The sequence below is a fragment of the Tamandua tetradactyla genome, chromosome 3, assembly GCF_023851605.1.
Source record: "Tamandua tetradactyla isolate mTamTet1 chromosome 3, mTamTet1.pri, whole genome shotgun sequence".
NCBI classification, from domain to species: Eukaryota; Metazoa; Chordata; class Mammalia; order Pilosa; family Myrmecophagidae; genus Tamandua; species Tamandua tetradactyla.
In genome coordinates this window covers 52,326,756-52,342,999 of record NC_135329.1, presented here as the reverse complement: position 1 = coordinate 52,342,999, position 16,244 = coordinate 52,326,756, and the positions used below count along the sequence as shown (strand labels likewise).

General features: G+C 37.7%; 1 protein-coding gene across 5 annotated transcripts in view; it reads right to left on the bottom strand.

Annotated features, from left to right (window-relative positions):
* Positions 1-16,244, bottom strand: part of RNF144A (ring finger protein 144A) — a 139,591-nt gene that overhangs the window by 97,459 nt on the left and 25,888 nt on the right. For 4 of the 5 annotated variants that reach the window (XM_077153115.1, XM_077153112.1, XM_077153111.1 and 1 more), the window contains exon 2: positions 7,931-8,116. The exons of the other annotated variant lie outside the window; for it this stretch is intronic. The gene's annotated coding sequence lies outside the window, so the exon portion shown is untranslated. The remainder of the gene's footprint in view (positions 1-7,930; positions 8,117-16,244) is intronic. 5 annotated transcript variants of the gene reach the window in all.

Here is a 16,244-nt window from a genome sequence, read left to right as displayed (position 1 = left end):
ACAACATCCTTCAAATCCAGTCCTCAAAGAATAAGAATCTTCTTCAGACCATTTACTTTTAATGCATTCTCTGTTCTACTGGGGTTGTTGATTCTCTTAAAAAAAAAAAAGTACGGGGAAATGACATTCCCAGGATAAACCCCTCTTTGAGGATTCTGAAATAGGATCTCCCCCCTTCTGGAACTATTTATATACAAAACACCCTGTTTCTTGTCAATTCTCCCATTCGGTTCACTTATTCATGGAGTAGGGAAAAGTTTATCACAGTATGCTCCTTACTATGATTTTTCAAAACCCAAAATTACATTTGATTTTTTTGCAGGGGTGTTGGTGGTAAAATTACATTCTTTGGTGTTCGCGTCAACTTGGATCACAGTTTTTAATTTAAACTGTGCACAGAAGACCCCAAACAGAATTCCAAAGCAATGTTTGGTCATCTCACGTAGCCTGTTTTTCCAGGGTTGGACAAAACAGACTCACTGGCACCTCCCATTCCCTCTAGCCATCTTGCCCATTAATGGACTCTACCGTGGTGTTCCTAAAAGTCACAAAATAATTCATCTTATTTTGATACATCCTCTTTCAACCCCCATAGCTGGGCAGAGATATTGCTGGGGCTCAAGATCTCTTTTGAAGGACAAAAAGCTGACACCTTTTAAAGGGACGCCTCCAAAACTCCAACATTCAGAAGTCATCTAGACCACTCCCCACCGGTCCATGTGGACTGGGAAAGTTCTGGCAACTCTAAATCACTTCCTTTCTGAACCAAGAAATTTTCCAAGATTTCCTCATTCTCACTGCTCTCCTGGTGCTAAAAGTAATCTCCTCAGAGTCCAAATCCTTCTTTATGAAGCAGAGAGGTATTATGAGATTTCAAAGTTGGGTGTCCTGGGTTTGAGGTCCACCTCCACTGATACTAGTTGCATTATCTTGAATAATACTCTTTCAGCCTTTTACTTCTCAACTGGAAGGCAAGGAGAACAACAGCTGTAAACTATAGGAGTACTGTAAAAACTTAAAAAAAAAAAAAAACACACACACAAAACAAACAAACCAAAACGACAGTGCATATTTATAAACTTCAAAGAAAGATACAAATACTAACTGTTCGCGGTGGTTGTTGGTTGTTTTGTCTCTCCCTGGAGATCTGCACAGGATCCAAATTTGCTTGGCTTCAGGAGCCTCAGATTAAAATAAAGCTCATCTAATACATACCCTTCTTTCTATGCTGCGATAAAAGACATCCCTTAGCCAGACCCAGTCAATTCCTACAGTCCTCCATTGTAGGAGGAATATTCCCCCCTCATGAAACAAGCTCCTATAACCTTCTAAAAGCCCAGCCCTCTTCAATGGTGAGAATAGGGACTTCAGGTCACCTTTTTTTGCATCTCCTGTGGTTCCAGTTTTTAGCATGTGTGCAATACTCATATACACAAGGACTTCCGTTTTCCCTGCCCTCCGTGCCTCAGAAAGGGTTTCCTGTGATCATTTCATTTCCTTTTAGCCTTTAAGCAGGAACTGAAACTCAAGTAACTAATATATCAGTGTTCTTGACCCGTTATGAAAATCTTTCCCATCCTTCAGCTCATCTGATCCTACAAATGACTGGCAGGGAGGTAGGGAAAACACTGTTGTCATCCTCATTTTATGAATGAAAAAAGCATGAGTCTCCGAATTAAGTGACTTTCCCACAGTCACCCAGGCAAGAAGTGGCAAAGCTGTGTCTGTGAACTGTTTTCTAAGCCAAAGCACCTCGCTCTCCGCAGTCTCCCACAGAGCCTCACATTTACTCCATGTGGCCTGAAGTAGAGATTTTCACTTTTTTGGCTTGAGTACATCCTGCAACAATGCTTTAACTTTGCATGCAAAACTACGCATGCCTTTTGCACATTCTTCTGTTGCCATCTAAAATTTGTAATGAGAATTTTAGATCATTGAAAAAGATGTAATTCCTGGCATATTAGAAATATTGTCTTTAAAAATATATAACAGTTGAAAAAGTTGACATTTCTGGAAGACCGCTTACTTTTTAAAGTATGCGCAGACTTGGTTTTCTCTGACAGAAATTTTATATAATTCCTTTATTGCTCTGAAGCTATATAACCATTCTTATTTCCCCGGCAGAATTTTAATTTAATGCAATATATTCTGTGCTTAAATGTCACATTTTATTCTTGGAAGTTATTTTGCTACTTTTTTAAAAGTATTTTATTAATTTTTAAACTACCTTGTTACCATAGGCACCAAGTACTAAAAATTACTGATTGGGTGGGCCATGGTGGCTCAGCTGAAAGAGTTCTCACCTGCCATGCCGGAGACCCAGGTTCAATTCCTGGGACCTGCCCATGAAAAAAAAAAAAAATTACTATGATTATACATAACCGTTCAAAGGAGGATAAAATATCACAAAATTTGTGTATACTTTTTAAATTTAAACATTTTTAAAAATGGGATGATCTGGGTGTTTTGTTTTCTCCTGAAATGTGTACATCAACTATTTCTCATATTTATAATAAGACCCATTTCAAGGTCAATTTTATCTTAATTCATCATTTCTATGGCTGTAATAATTATTAGCTTTTTCACAGAAATACACAGATGAAAAATAATTACCTAACACAACTCACAAAACAGATCATCAAATAAGTAAAGCCAGGATAAAATGATATTGAAGTAGCTGAATTTTATGATACACGTTATAATAAATAATAATGGGCTTCTCATTAATATTTAATGCAATAATGTTAAATGTAACTAAAGTTATAAGATATTGTTGAAACTACAAATAGGATGGAAAGAATGATATTTCCTTGGTAAATGTACATACACATATCTGTAAGGTCTATTGTTGGGCTTTGGGGAGTAATAAAAATGTATTTTTTTAAATCAGGGAAAAAATCCATTACTTTTTGCTAGACCATAGGATCAACCATTTCATTTTCACAATTTTTGCTGTCTTCAGTCTTCTCATTCCATTGGAAACAAAGCAACGTCTAAGGGATCTGTCCAAAATTTCTTTCTTTTAATCCTATCACTTCTCCACAAATTTTAATGGTTCTCTACTGCCCATAAAATAGATTTTAACTCTTAGATTGGCAAATATTCAAGGCCCAGCTAATACAATCTGGCATACAAATTCTGTTGTCTTCTCAACATCTGCTGCTTTCTTCTCCCCCACAGCAAAACAGGCTCAAAAAAATGCTCTCCTTTATGAGAAGACATCTTCTAACATTCAGTATCAATTTTTCGTTTCTTCAGGTTGGCTTTGCCTTGTGCTCATGGCTTGGTGACTGGAGTCTCACATCTTCAGCTTGTTAATATCACTCAAAGAAAACTGTATTTTTGAAAATAGAAGCCCATCCTGTTTCTCCTCTTTTATTAGCTCCTAAAACATGGTGTTGCATATCATAGGATAACTGTTAAATGTCTGCTGCTCTATTTTTCTATAGTGTAATGGGGAACAGAAGCTATTTTCTTTTCTTCTATCAGTAGTAGTCATCACTATTCCTCAAATTTGGTAAGTATAAACACCAAGAAGACTTTTAGAAAACTTACCCAGAAAACAGAAGTAATAGCCTAGACGTCGGGACACATATATGAAAAAAGGGCCCAGGCACTGTCTCTCTCTCTCAATCTAGTAAAAAAAAGAACTGAGATAAATGTGGAAAACTGTGGTTCTTAGGATTTATTTTAACAATACTTTCTGCCCCAGCATCTCCAAACAACATCTCTAACCGTTTCCATTTCTAAAAACATTGCTCATTTCTCCACATGAGTAACTCTGAAACCATGAAGAACTAAAGCAGCATATTGATATTTTAGTTTCTAGTTAGTGTTTTAAAATGACCTTTGCTTCAAAGATTGACTAGCCAAAAACAGACAAGCAATGAGCTCAGCAAACACTGTTGCAATTTTCCAAATGCCTGCTCTTCCCAACTCTGACCTACTGCCAAGGCAGAGTTTAAGCTTCTTAACCAAAGAGTTCTACTTTTTTTTTTTTTTAAACCAATAACATTCACAACTTAAAAAAAAAAAAAACAATCTATCAGATTTAGCTACTTCAATCACAGAAGTGTGAACTGTGGGTGGTTTGTATTCCATTAAAACTGTTTCTCTTTATAAATCCTCAACATTTAAAAATATCTTTGCTTGTGCTGGAATGTCATTTTCTGGTATTCTGGCCTCTTCAACAGGGCTCTTTTTTGAATATGAAACCATTTCATAGTTCTTGGAATTTTTTTGAAACAATCCCAAACAGAATGTCCTGGCGGGTGGGAGTGGGCAGGCGGGAAAGAATGCAAAAGTCCAGCTGTGGCCATACAGTGCATTTCTTCTGTGGTGGTGTAATTTTTTCCCTCACACCTGAGGAGATTCTGTACATCTCCAGAGAACTATACGCATTGCAGAAAAAGATGCAATAATCCTAAAAGGTTAAAAGCTAAGGTTAAAAAAAAATTGTAATGTACTTAATTTGTAGGGCATGGAAGAGGACAGGAAGAGGCAATTTCAAACTTAAATTTTCATAGTGCTTGGTTGTCTACCACAGAAAATGCTAAGTGGGGCTATAGGTTTCCCTTTGTTTCAGCAAATAAATGTGTCAATAATATATTAGTAACATTCCCAGTATTACAAAAGGGACATATTGGTAATATCGGTAGATGGTAGAGTTCAAGAAGGTAAACACATACAATTAACTTCACAAAAACGGCGTACAATGGAAACACAAGGTAGGGTAATTGAAGAGCTGAGGTTTCCAAGAATGAGCTTTGCAATTCAGGAGGAAAAGGTATAGGTTCCAGCAAATGTCCCAGAAGCCGAGTTCCATGCACACACTAGAACCACCATCTCTAGTCTTATGTAGCTCAATCCTGGGACTGGGAAGTAAATCTGACCTTCGCCCTCCTGCACCTCCCATCCATGGATCCCAAGACTCTTTCTCTGCCCCTCTCTCCTTGAAGTTCTCTCCCTTCACTTAATGTCATCATCTCCACTGGCAATTATTAGAATCGCTCTTAATACGCACGGTCAACTCTTACCCCTCCTTCACTATGTCCCTCTCTGCTCAGCAAGTGACAATTCCCAGTAAATTCAATTCTGGCCCTACTATGTGCCTTCAACTGCCCAGGGGAAACTGTCTAGAGAAAAGCACAATCACACTGATCAGTGTCTTTAAATGTGTGACCATAAACTCACAGGGTCCTCTGATGTTACCAGGCTACCAAACGTCCCAGAACCGTTCACTCTCCCTTCCTTCTAGAGGACCCTTTTATTTCTTTCCTTGACTCTTTTAATTTATGGTCCCTCCTCTACCATCCCACTCTCAGCTGGTGAGCTTACTTTCTAACCCCACCCCACCCACAAAAAATGTAAGGAATCCAAGGGGAACTACTGGTTACTCCAAATACTGCCTCCAGCTCTGCACCTCCCAACCTCTGTCGTTTAGTCTAACCCTACATACAAACTATCCATATTCAGAAAGAAGCTAATAACCCCATTGTGTACAAATCCCACTCACTCACCTTCTCAGGAAATTATTTCAGCAATTCCCCTAATTATCAATATTGCACTCTCTGCTGAATCATTCCTATCAGCATCTAAAATATAAAGTACACTGCTAATGTTTCCAATTAAAATATAATTCTCTTGAATTTATTTACCATCCCATCACGTATCACCCATATTTTGCTTCTTTTTGCAAGAAAGAGTCTCAAAAGCAGTTATCAATGACCTCTGTCTCCTATTCCCCCACCACCAACAACCCCACATTTGCTCTTAAATTTGTCAGACTTTAGTTGCCATAGCTGACAGACCAAAATTATTTTTATCAAGAACACCAATGAGCCACAAGGCACTGACTGGATCCAAGAGTCTATTTTCAGTTCTCATTTCACCTGGCCTGTCAACAGCATTTGACACAGTTGATCATTTTCTTCTTTTAGAAATAATTTCACTTGGCTCCCAAGACACCACACTCTTGGTTCTCATCCTACCTCTCTTAGCCTCCTCTTTTTGCTGGCTCTGCCTCTCTCTTGTTCTCCATAGTGCTGAAATGTCCCAGGGCCCAAGCCTTCAAGCTCTGTCTTCTTTGTCTACATTGTCTCACTGGGATTCTCATTTGATCTCATTTCCTTAAATACTAACTACTTTCCAAGGACTCCAATGATATCTCCAGCCCAGTTCAACTTCTTAAGCTATCAGTCTTGGATATCACCATCCATTCAGCATTTCCATTTGGTTGTCTATTCTTTTCAAACATCTAATCTCCCTATGCCCCAAACCTTCTCTACCTACAGCCTTCCTCATCTCTACTTATGACCACTATATCTAGTTATTTAGTTAAAACCTTGGCATCATTAAAGGTTTTTTTCTTTTGTCTCACACACTACAACCCTCTGCTATGATAACCTATGGGCTTGACCTTCAAAATATATCCAGAATCTGACTACGTTTCACTAATTCCACTGCTACCAGTGGAATAAGCCACCGTAGTCTCTTGTCTGGATTACTACGATGGATTATTCTAATGGCCTCAGAAATGGCCTCCCTCATATCTACCATCTTCCTCAACTTCCTACAGTCTATTTTCAACATAGAGGCCAGAACAAATCTATTAAAATGAAATGCAGGGTGGTACAAGGGTAGCTAGGTGGTAGAATTCTCACCTGCCAGGTGGGAGACCTGGGTTCAAATTTAAAAAAATAAATGACGTGCAGTTCATTTCCCTCTTCTGCTTAAAATGTTGCACTGACTTCCCATCATAAAAGCCAGATTTCTCCCAAGAGCTTGATTGGTCAGAGGTGGTTGGTTCCAGTACCTTGTGACTCCGTCCCTTCTTATTCACTGCTTTTTTGTTGGTTTCTCTCCAGCTACTCAGCAACTCAGGAACTTTTGTACTCACTGTTCCTTTTGACCTAAAGGCTTCTGCCCCACATATCAAACAGGTTGCTCTCTCACTTCCTTAAAGTCTATGCTCAAGTATCACATTTTCTATGACACCTTCCTGACTACCATTATCTCAAGTTGCAACCAACACCCATCTGCCTTACTCTACTTTTTTCTTTTTTCCACAACATTTATTCCTCTAATATAACATAGTTTACTTCCTTATATCGTCTTTTTTTTTTTTTTGTATGCTGTATGGAGGGAGTCACATTTCATTCTTTTTCCATGTAAACATCCCATTATGGCAACATCATTTGTTGAATTTTGTTTGTTTGCTTTTCTTGTTTGTTTGTTTAGGAAGTGTATGGACTGGGTCTCTGGCATGGGAAGTGAGAATTCTACCACTGAACTATCCTTACACCACCCACATACCGTCTATTTGATATTGTATATTGTTTGTCTCTCTGTGCTTGCCTCCACCTCCATTTTCCACTCATACCCTCACTAAACTCATACCCATTCACACCCTCACTAAAATGCAATCTCCATGAGGGCAGGGGTTTCATCTGTTTTGTTCACTGTGTGTTCTGAGTACTCAGAACGATGCCTGGCACAAAGCTGAAACTCAATCCATGTGTTCTAAATGAGTTAATGAGGTCATCATTAAGGCCTTAGACATATCACTTTGCCCTTCTAAAACCTTTTCCCTATCTACAAAATGAGATGAGCACAACATTGCTATAAGCAACAAATGAGGAATCACATGGAAATCTCCATAAAGTATGAATTATTATAATGGTGTCACATAATGTATTCAGGACCATCTCTAAAATTCATTCCAGAGCAGCTGGAGGATAAAGAAAAGATAGAAATTCTTCTTTCCGATTGCTGAAATCATTGAATCTCCCTTGAAAGCCCATATGGTGTGGTTTAAATGTACAGAAAAATTCATTCCAGGCCTGAAGTCTCTCCCAAAAATGGCCTGAGATTTCACTAAGGAGTGATAAATGAAAGTTTTCAAGCCTTCATTTTACAAACTCAAAGTTACCTCTGAAAAGCCCTGAGTGGAGCAGAGGAACAATCTTCTAACACTGGGAGGCTTATGGGTCTTCAGCCAGCCCTTCCTCTCATCACTGGTGTCCGCAGGAAGAAGTGGGAGAAGTTCTCCTGGCACAGGAGTCCCTCCCAGCTACGAATACGGGGAGTGTGTCAGACACATCCAGGTGCTGGGTACCTGAGAAGCGAGAGGGATGCAGGAAGTTAAAAAATAGGGAGAAGAGGAGAAAGAAGAGGAGAAAGTAATCAACTACACTTACTTAGAATCATCCTTCAGAGTGGCCTTTCCTATCACCAAGACAGTGAGAGAAGGCTATTGTTATAAGTATCAAGAACGTTATCAAATTAGACACTTAAAGAGTATCATATTTCACTGAAAAGAGAAAATGAAGCTTACCACAGAAACACTCAAATTCTACCAGGAAGTTTACAGATAAACCCATCAACACAGATACCTTTCAGATAACAAACTTGCCTAGATCTCCCATTGTGTTCCCTCCTCTCCCATTCATAGCCATTCAAATAGCTTTGCCCAATGGCACTCCTGCAGAGAGATGCTTAGGTCTGCAGAAAAACTCAAGAATAAGGGAAGATAATGTTAATTATAATCCCAGGACAACCACTAAGAAAATAACTCAAAAACATATAATAAAATAAACTGCAATGTAATTAAAATTGTGTATGAGAAAAAAAAGCAAGAATGGGGGAATAAAGAAACACAAAGGACATACACATATGGGAAACAAATGGTGAAATGGCAGCCTTAAATTCTACCTCATCAGTAATTACGTTAAAGGTAAATGGCCTAAAATAAACACATTGATCAGGAAGACATATGAATAATGGGTAAGAAAACAAAAAAATAAAAACCATGATACAGCTTCATGTGTCTTTAAGAAACATTGTTTAGATTCAAAAACAACCCAACAGATTGACAGTGAAAAGATTGAAAAATATATACCATGTAAACAATAACCAAAAGAGAGTTAAAGTGACTATACTAATACCAAACAAAATAAACTTTGGGACAAAAATTGTTACTAGAGACAAAGAAGGGCAGTTTCTAGTAAAAAAAAAAAGAGTCAATCCATCAGGAAGACAAAACAATTATAAACATATATGTATGTAACAACACAGCTCCAAAATACATGAAGAAAAAACTGGCAGAAGTTTAGAGAGAAATCAGCAATTGAACAATATTAACTGAAGACTTCAATGACTTACTTCCAATTAAGGATAGAACAAGTAGACAGAAGATCAACAAGGAAATAGAAGACTTTAGCAATACTACAAACCAAGTAGACTTAACACACATCTTTAGAATGCCCACCCACCAAACCTAATATACATTCTTTATAAGTACACATAGAAAATTCTCCAGGTTAGACATTATAATGGGTCACAAAATAAGACCTCTAGCTAATTTAAAAGGACTGAAATCATACAAAGAACAGAGATAATGTTACTGTTAACTATATTTACTCTAATGTTATGAAATTGGAAATAAATAACAAAAAGAAATACTGGGATTAACAAATATATTGAAATTAAACAACATTAAAATAACCAGTGGATCATGGTAAAACTCATAAGGGACGTCAGAAAATATATATCAAAAGTTAGGATATGTAGCTAAGCAGTTCTCAGAGGCAAATTTATAGTTATATAAATTAAAAAAGAAAGATCTCAAATCAATAAACTAAACTTCCACTTGAAGAAATCAAAAGAGAAGAAGAAACTAAAACAAGAGAAAGCAAAAGGGAGAAAATAATAAAGAACAGATGAAAATAAATCAAATAAAGAACAAGAAAACAACAGAAATAAATGAAATAAAAAACTTTGTTCTTTGAAACGAACAACAAAAGTGACAAACCTTTAGTTGGGATTACCAGAGTAAAAAAAAGAGAAGATTCAAAACACTGAAATCACGAATGAAAGTGAGCATACTATTACCAATCTTACAGACACAAAAATAATTATAGGGGTGGTGCGATGGCAGATCAGTGGCAGAGTTTCCACCTGCCATGCCAAAGACCAAGGTTCGATTCCTGGTGCCTGCCCATGCAAAAAACTAAATAAATAAAATTTTAAAAATAATAATAATTATAGGGAATACTATGAATAATTGTATAAGCAACTGTCAAGAAAGACAAAAACTACAGAATTTGACTCAAGAAAAATATAAAATCTGAAGAGACTTATATCAAGTAAAAAGACTGATTAAACAATGAAAAACCTCCCACAAAGAAAAGCCCAGATGCAGATGGTTTCAGAGGTGAATTCTAACAAATGTTTAAAGAATTAACAATCCTTCACAAAATCTTCCAAAAATATAAGAGGTGGGAACACTTCCCAACTAATTCTATGAGGCTAATATTACTTTGATACAAACACCAGACAAAGTCATGACAGAAAACAGCAGACCATTATCTCTTGTGAAGACAAATGTATAAACCCTTGATGAAATACTGGCAAATCAAATCCAGCAACACATAAAAGGGATCATACACCATCACCAAGTGGGATTAATTCTAAAGTGCAAGATTGGTTTAATATGTGAAAATCAATTACTGCAATGCACCATTTTAATAGAAAGAACGGCAAACACCACATGGTCTCAATTGATGCAGAAAAAATATCTGACAAAATCTAACAACCTTTGATAAACAGGCCCAAAAAACTATAAACAATAAAAATTCCTCAACCAGATTAAGCCATCAAGGAAAAAGCTAATAACATGCTAAGTAGTGGATGACTGAATGCTTTCCCTCTAAGATCAGGAAAAAGACAAAGATGTTAAATCTCGCAACTTCTATTCAGCATTGTACTGGAGGGTCTAGTGAGGGCAATAAGACAAAAAGAAAAGGCATCCAAATTATAAAGAAAGAACAAAAGTGTCTCTATTCCTAGATGACATGATCTTATATGTAGCAAATCCTAAGGACTCCACACAAAAAAATACAAACAACAACAAAAACCTTTTAACGAACAATTTCAGCAAAGTCACAGGATACAAGATCAACATACAAAAATCAACAGTATTTGTATAAGCTAACATTAAAGAATATGGAGATGAAATTAAGAAAACAGTTCAATTTATAATAGAATCAAAATAATAAAATACTTTGGAATGAATTTAACAAAAAATGTGCAACACTTGTATATTGAAAGCTATCAAACATCATTAAAAGAAACTAAAAATTATCTAAATAAACAGAAATGTAGCCCATGTTCATGGATTGGAAGACTTTCTATTAGACAGCAATACATTTTTCTGCAGACTCAGCACAATTCCTATAAAACCCAGCTGCTTTTTTGAAAAAAATTTTTTGGTAAAAATTAACAAGCCGATCTGAAAATTTCTGTGAAAGTGAAAGAGAGGCTGTATTACTTATAGTTCTCCAGGGAAACAAATAGATATATTGATATATATCAATAATATATATATCAAATATATATGAGATTCATTTAGGTATTGATTCCCAGGGCTATGGGGATTGGCAAGTTTGAATTTTGTATGACAAGCCCTAGTTAGAAATTTTAATGAGGGTTTCATTCTTTCAGGAAAAGCTGGCTAGATAAAAAAAAAGATAGAAATTCTTCCTTATGATTGCAGAAATCATTTAATTTCCTCTCCAGGCCTTCAACTTATTAGATGAGACTTCTCTCATTGCTGAAAGCAATCTCCTTTGCGGACTGTAGATGTAATCAGCCAAGATAACAATCAACTGGCTAATGATTTCAGCTGACTAATGGACACCATAAACTAGCCAAGTTGACACATAAAGTTAACCATCACAGTTCACCTCTTGTCAATTTGATACTCATACACATCGTCTTAAACCATATTTAATCTCTAGATATAAACAATGACAGTCATACTTTTGCCTAACATAAATTAATTGTCCTGTATACATTTGGAAATGCACTAACCTTTTCCCTAGAAGAGGATACAAGTCTTTGATAAATATTAGCTCTTAAACTTGATATTCTGTAACTTATAAGATGTGGCATAAAGTTAATACAAGTTATGTTATATGATAAAGGGATAGAATAGAGAAGAAAACAGACATTTACATTATGCACATATACAAACATTCATAACAAAACAAGGAAGAAATATTCATAATCATATAATCCTCATTTCTACAACTGGTCACATAGTTTTAGGTCATATTTATAACTACCTTCTTCCACTACCCATTCCATCTTTTTTTTACCCTCAGGAAGCACCTCAACTGACCCTGGTTCTTTGCCTGATGGGATGACCTAAACATTCATTCTTAATGGGTCTGGACCATTAGTAATACTACCTGTCTTTGGTTGTTGCAGTTTTCCATTGATGTTAATCATAGGGCACCGTGGTATTAAGAGATGCACTAAGGGATCTCCTGCATTCCAGGAAAACTCTTCTTTAACCTCTGTTGCGTAGTAGCAGTACTATTTTCCCTTGACAATCAGGACCAATTACTCCAACCAGTACAGTAATTCCTTTAAAGAAAAGAATCTGTTGATTCAGAGGCATGAGGGGCCCAAAGCGTCTGGGTGGCAGTCTTCACTTCCAGTTCAACGGAATCATTATTGTATCTCCTGATGGATGCACTCCTCCCTTTGGAATTAAAACCTACAGACTGGCAGAGATTAAGTTCATGGGGACAGGAGGCAAAAATTTTTCTAGTGGATCTCTAATAGATGGTGCTACTCCCATTTCTACCTCTTGATTTTTGAACCTGAGAATATCAGCTGTGGTAGAAACAACACCAAACAGTAGATGCTGATTTACCACACACATAGTCTCTCCCAGAGAACACTGTCCCAGCCCTGCAAGGTATTGCTGCACAGTTGGTGCAATAAATTGAATTTTTAAAAGGCCATTCCATGGTTGTTTCAGTTCAGCCACTTCAGGATGATGAGGAATATGATAAAACTCATAAATGCCATGATCATGTACCCATTCCCACATTTCATTTGCTGTGAAATGGCTTCCTTGATCATAAGCAATGCTGTGGGAATTTCATGACAGCAGATAAAGCATTCTGTTAAGTCTACCTTTGGTAGTTTTGGATGAAATATTACATACAAGGAAGGCAAATGCATGTTTCAGAGTATGTGTCTCTTCCAGTAAAAACAAATCCCTACTCCTCTTATGATAGAAGTGGCCCAATGCAATCAACTTGCCACCAGGTAGTAGACTGGTCAACTTGGGGACTAGTGCCATATCAGGCACTGAGTGTTGTTCTCTGCTGCCGGCAGACTAGGACCTCAGCAGTGACTATAGCCAGGTCAGCCTTGGTGAGTGGAAGTTTATGTTGTTAAGCCCATGCATAACCTCCATCCCTACCACCATGGCCATTTTGTTCATGAGACCTTTGGGCACTGGCAGGAGTGGCTGGGGAAAAAGGCCAACTTAATGCCACAGAATCAGTCATCCTATCCAATTAACTATTAAAATACTCTTCCACTGAAGTCACTTTCTGGTGAACATTCACATGGGGTACAAATATCTTCATGTTTTTCGCCCATTCAAAAAGGTCTAGCCACATACCTCTCCCCCAGATCTCACCCAACTTTTCAATCATGTTCCTTCCAAGTCCCCTACTGTCCACCCAAACATTTGGCCACAGGCAATGAGTCAGTATGCAAATGCACTTCTGGCCATTAATCCTTCTAAGCAAAATAAACAACCAGGTATATTTCAAGTTCTGCCCCCTAGGAGGATTCCCCTTTACCACTGTCCTTCATGGACATCCCAGAAAGGACCTGTAGTACTACAGCTGCCCACTTTCAGGTGGTATTTTGTACACGGCACAGAACCATCTGTAAACCAGGTCAAATTTCCTTTTCCTCAGTTAATTGATCATAGGGAATTCCCCAAAAGGTCACAGCCGTGGGATGGGAAAGAGAAGGTTACATGGCAGGAGTGGAGGCCATAAGCATTTGGACCACTTCCTTGTATAACGTATTTGTACGGTCGGGCCGGCTTGAACCCTATCTCATACATACCACTTTCATTTGATGATGGAGTGCTGCTATACATGCCCAACTTTATGGCTTTCTCACCCAGGTTCATGACAGGCAACTCAGGTCTCATGGTAACTTGGTGGCACATAGCTAAGCTTTCAGTGTCTACGAATGCCCATGAGCAGGCTAAAAGATGTTTCTCAAAATGAAAGTAGTGAACTGCAGAGGATGCCAGGGCTTTGTTCCAAAATCTTAAGGTTCTACCCTGTAATTCTCTTATAGGGGCCTGCTGAGGGCTCCAGACAGCATCTCCATTTGCCATTGAAACTTCCAGAACAATAGGATCTGCTGGATCATATAACCCAAGTGACAGAGCCGCTTGCATGGTAACCCAGATCTATGGCAAAGCTTTGTCTTATTCCAGTACCCACTCAAAACAAATAGCTTTCCAAGTTGCTAGGTAAATGGGCTGGAGTAGTAGCAAAATGAAATGAGAAATATGTTGCCTCCTCCGAAATCCAAAGAGGGCCAACTAGACTTTGTGCCTCTTTTTTGGTTGTAAGAGGGGCCAGATGCAACATCTTACCCTTCACCTTAGAAGGGGGTATCTCCATGCCTTTAATATCCATTCCCACACACATTCTCCTAATTTCTCTCCACATAAATCAGAAAAATCATGGATTTCTTTTGGAGTATAGCACCCCTCTTCATGGGTGACACTTTGTACCTCATCTTTCAGGACTGTGAAAGAGAGGTGGTGTGGAGTGGTTCATGAAAGGAATTAGCAGTATCTTGCAAGCCAACTACCTCTGGGTATTTCACTACTGTTTCATCTGGTGTATCAGGATTAATGTCTTCAGACAAAAGCGTGAAGACTGTTTCCTCAGGAGAGGGAATTGCAAGTTTATCAGGCACAGCAGGTTTAATCTCTTCAGGTGGAGGCAGGATGGCTGATTCTTCAGGGCAGACTGGAGTAAGGATGGCTGATCCTCACAGCAGACCAGTTTAATTGGCAAAGAAGACTCAGCAGAAATCTAGGAATTCAAAGTCCCCACCATCATCGTCTTCAGCCCATATATTCCCATTCCAATTTTCAGAATCCCATTCCCTCCCAATCAATACCTTCATTTTAACAGCAGACACCTTGCAATGTCACTAATTCAGTTTGTTTTTGTGATTCAGCCATTTGTACAATGACACTCCTAGTCTTATTTTCAGAAATCTCAAGTCGGTGGCTACAAGAAATAAGAGTTTCTTTCAGGGCACACATGGATACCTTCATGTCTTTCATGTGCTGCTTGAACTGGGAATTTGAAGCCAAAGCTCAATCCTTTCTTTAGCACCTCTATCCAGCATATTTTGGAAAAACCCAACAACACAACTATTCTTTTTAACTCTGTAATATCCTGTTAAAGTATCAAATATACTGTCACCCAGCCTTGTCACTTAACCACATTTGAGTAGCAGTATCCAAAGGTGATACTCTGCATATCTCTATTGCCAATTCATGTCAAAGACTATCAGTACTATCTTGATTGCTGGAAATAGAGTCATTGGTGTCTCTTAATCTAGTCATATTAGAGAACCAATTACAAAAACCCCAGAACCAAATCAGAAATCACATCATTATTATTTTATTTCTCAAGAAACACTCTTGGTATCAAAATCAAGATTCTCCAGAGAAACAGAATTGATAGGAGGTACAAAATATTATCTATGTACTTATAAATATTATGAGATTTATTATAGGAATCGGCTCACAACTGTGAGGATTGGCATGTACAAATTCTATAGAGCAGGCAGCAAGCTGGGAAGTCCTATGAAAGTTTTGATGAATTCCCCAGGAGAAGATGGCTGGATGAAGAAAAGATAGAAATTTCTCTTTTTGACTTCTGAAATCCTAAGTTTTCCCATTGAGGCCTTCAATTATTAGCTGAGACTTCTCTCATTGCTAAGTGCAGCCCCATTGTTGATTGTAGATGTCTTCAGCCATAGAAAAAAATCAATGCACTAATGACTTAAGTCCATGATGTATCCTCACAGTGACAATCAGGCCAGTGCTTCTTTAAACAAACAACTGGACACCATAACCTAGCCAAGCTGACACATAAGCCTAACCATCACAGACCACAAAGAACCAAGATAATCTTGAAAAAAGAAAACAATGTCGGAGGGTTCCCACTTTCTGATATCAAACTTACTACAAAGCTATAAAGTAATCAAGACAGTGAGTGTGATATTGGCATAAGGATAGACATGTAGATCAATGGAACAGAATTGACAATCCAGAAATAAAGCTTTACATTATGGTAAACTATTGTTCAGCAAGGATGCTAAGACAATTC